The sequence below is a fragment of the Podarcis muralis genome, chromosome 17 (assembly GCF_964188315.1).
Source record: "Podarcis muralis chromosome 17, rPodMur119.hap1.1, whole genome shotgun sequence".
In the NCBI taxonomy this organism is placed as follows: domain Eukaryota; kingdom Metazoa; phylum Chordata; class Lepidosauria; order Squamata; family Lacertidae; genus Podarcis; species Podarcis muralis.
The window spans coordinates 15,218,399-15,222,095 of NC_135671.1; the positions used below are offsets into that span (position 1 = coordinate 15,218,399).

At 44.6% G+C, this 3,697-nt stretch overlaps 1 non-coding gene across 1 annotated transcript; it reads left to right on the plus strand.

Annotated features, from left to right (window-relative positions):
• The first annotated feature begins 3,011 nt into the window (after positions 1–3,011).
• Positions 3,012–3,085, plus strand: TRNAN-GUU (transfer RNA asparagine (anticodon GUU)). Its single transcript has one exon. It is a non-coding gene; the product is annotated as a tRNA-Asn (tRNA).
• Positions 3,086–3,697: the final 612 nt, after the last annotated feature.

The following is a 3,697-nucleotide window of genomic DNA, read 5'->3' on the forward strand; positions in this document are numbered from 1 at the left end:
CCTTAAGCTCCCCCTGAGTGGGCTTTATTAGATGTTTAAAGTTGATATAGAACTTGTAGCACCACCATGCTTGTAGAGGACACTGCCTGTCCATAAAATAACACATCATTGATAACATTAAATTTTGGGAAGTGCTACCGCATGTAGATGGGTGGTTTGCCTCTTAGCCACTTTCGCTTATCATTGCTCTCATTTTAGTAGCTAATGTTTTCTTGGGGAAAGATCAGAGGGAATGTGGCAGTGCTTATCACTCAGCTGTTCTGACTAAAGGGCCTTGGGGGATACTTTCCCCCCATTAAAAGCCTATTATAATATTTTGGGAATATTGCAGTCTTGCAATGCTATGAGGCTGGCTGGCTGGGCTATTTCTGCCTTTTTGAATAGTAACAAATATTGGTTCACGGGATGGTGACATATGTCATACCTGCATGGTACACGTTTGCTGAAAACCCACAAATGGGGATCACTGGGGAACTTAACATGGAAAGGTAGGTGGCAATTTTTGAGACAGGAAACTCAAATAGATAGTATTGCTAACAAGGCGTGAGAAATCTGAAGTGCTAGTCTTTGTTGGACTGCATCCTTCTCTGAGGAAATAAGAATTAAACTCCGCTGGCATCTTCCCCTTCCCCCAAAAGGTGCTGTGCCACGCAAACACACACACACACACGCAGTGGTACCTCAGGTTAAGTACTTAATTCGTTCCGGAGGTCTGTTCTTAACCTGAAACTGTTCTTAACCTGAAGCACCACTTTAGCTAATGGGGCCTCCTGCTGCTGCTGTGCCGCCGCTGCACGATTTCTGTTCTCATCCTGAAGCAAAGTTCTTAACCTGAAGCACTATTTCTGGGTTAGTGGAGTCTGTAACCTGAAGCGTATGTAACCCGAGGTACCACTGTACACACACACACACACACACACACACACACACACACACACACAAAGTGGTGCATGCAGCAAAATCTTGCAGTGTATAGTGCTCCTTTTCAGGATTCCAAACAGACATGTATTTTTCAAGGTATTCTTTTTCTCACTCCCAACCCCATTTTATCATCCCCCATTAGCATTGTGCCCACTAAGTAAGGACTGCCTTGCTGAGAGCCTGAGGGTCCTGCTCCTTACCTCTCTCCACCTGGCCCAGTATTTTGGGCAAAGTTTTGTGGGGAGTTTCTGCTGCTGTTATTGATATTAATTATTTGTACTTTTATTGTTATGTGGAAATTGATCAGTTTGGTTATGCAGTTTTTGATGTGTTTTATTTATTTTTATGACTACTTTGCTATGGTTATATTTATGTCAATCTTTTCATATTGTAAGCCGCCTTGAGCATTGTTTAAAATGTGAAAAGGCGGCATACAAATAAATTGATGATGATGATGATGATGATGATGAGTATGCTCAGTCCCCATTTAGTTGTACTTTGGGTCCTCCCCTTCCATGCCCTTGGTGAAGTTTTCTTTCTTTCTAAAGATGGTCAACAAATCCAGCAAAACCACATGGTGCAGCTCATGCTTGGATGTTAAGTTTCCAGTCCTCCTGAGGTTCAGACCCTGAAGAGGCGGAGTCCGACTGCTCAAAGGGTGCATTTGGTGTAGTAGGAAGCATAGCATGGTAACAGCTGGTGATGTATGGAGTGATATATCCCCAGTCTCTCAATTTACCTTTCCTTATGGTTTAATTTTTACAAAACTGACCAGTGGGGCCCCAAGACTCAAATGCTCAGTAGAAGAAAAACAAACAGGTGGGGGGGTTGAGATGTAGCTGTAGCTCCCCCACCAGCAGCGGAACTAGCCATTCAGGCACCAGGAATGGCACACATGCCCTGCACCCATGGGGGGGGGTGATCAGTGCAGACAATTGGCATGGCAATCAGCGCCCAGGGAGGCAGCATGGCGATCCACCCAGGGGGGATTTTGTCACCCCCCTCAGAGATGACACCTGGGGTGAGCCATCCCCACCCCCCCTTCCTACTTCCCTGTCCCCCACCCTTAGTTCCATTCCTTAAATCACCCACAACCTCCAGTTTATATTAATTTGGTTAACAACCAAACATTTGCACACGTTCTGCCACCAATGCATCTAGTTTAGCCCTAAATCTCTAGCCCTTTTATGCATCGGAAATAGTGGCACGGATTCCGCTCATTGTTAGGGAGCTCAGCACCAGGTCTGCGGTATGAATTTGGCACCAATTGTTCTTCCTTTTGCCTGTCCTTCTTGCTTTCCTGATCAGGTTCCTTGTTGGACACTGAAGGGTGAATAAAACTGTAGCCATTCCAGTGTGTTTCTAATCTCGTCGTTTGTCTGAACTGGCTCTCTGCCACTTGGGCTCCAGCTCGGAAATAGAAGAGTCTAGTATTCTGTGTGGTCACATTTGCTTCTGTTGGGAGAAACTATTGTGTAACTGATTTCCTAGAGCAGGCTGCGCCTTACCAAAGAATAAAGCCAACTAAGCTGTGTAGAATTTAATATCTTTTACTTCTTTATAACTTACCTTCCAAGATTCATCAGATGAAAATAGGGACAATATTATTATTATTATTATTATTATTATTATTATTATTATTATTCACCTTCAGTAATGTCTCTGGCATTTTACAAGGCACAAGATTACGGGCCTTGTACTGGGGTACCTGGGATAATAGGGATGCAGGTGGCACTGTGGTCTAAACCACTGAGCCTCTTGGGCTTGCCCATAGAATGTTGGCGGTTCGAATCGCCGCAACAGAGTGAGCTCCCATTGCTCTAACCCAGCTCCTGCCAACCTAGCAGTTCGAAAGCACACCAGTGCAAGTAGATAAATAGGTACCACTGCGGCGGGAAGGTAAACGGTATTTCCATGCACTCTGGTTTCCATCACAGTGTTCCGTTGTGCCAGAAGCAGTTTAGTCATGCTGGCCACATGACCCGGAAAGCTGTCTGTGGACAAACGCCGGTTCCCTCGGCCTGAAAGCAAGATGAGCACTGAAACCCCATTGTCGCCTTTGACTGGACTTAACCATCCAGGGGTCCTTTGCCTGGGATAGCTCAGTTGGTAGAGCATGAGACTGTTAATCTCAGGATTGTGGGTTTGAGCCCCAGATTGGGCGAGGAGGTTGGTATAGATGACCCTTCTGGTCCATTCCAACTCTACCATTCTATGATTCTATGATCTTCGGTCTGTGCCCCCAAGTACTTTCTACATTTTGTCCCATTTAAATCAGGCCAAATTCAACAGAATGTAAATATCTTTAAAACCATGTGTTATTTCTTAAACTAGGTTGGCACTCTTGAAGAATGGCCATAACCACCCTGAATCTCCACCCTACGCCTTCCAGATTCTTTGATCAAGGGCCTATTTTCAACAAGTTAAGATGCGTCAAATGCTTGTTCTTCCTGAAATATTCCCTGTTTAATGCCATCATTTCCCATTAAGGGTGTAGCCAGCCATGTGCCAAGTGTCAAGGAAGGGTGGAGTCAATCTGCCTGTTCCTCTAGCTGGTCAATTTTGTAAAAACAAAACCATAAGATTTCAATTGAAGGATTTCTGGGCAACTATAAGTAGGCGCTTTAAAATAAAATTAAAGGGAGCAGAAGGATTATGTTCCTCCAGACACAAATTGCAAAGCCAGGCAAAGCCAAACATCGAGGTCATGTTCCAACCTTCTTTCCAGTCACTTGCTCTACAGGAGAACTTGTCTTTGCTTATCTGGCATCGCTAA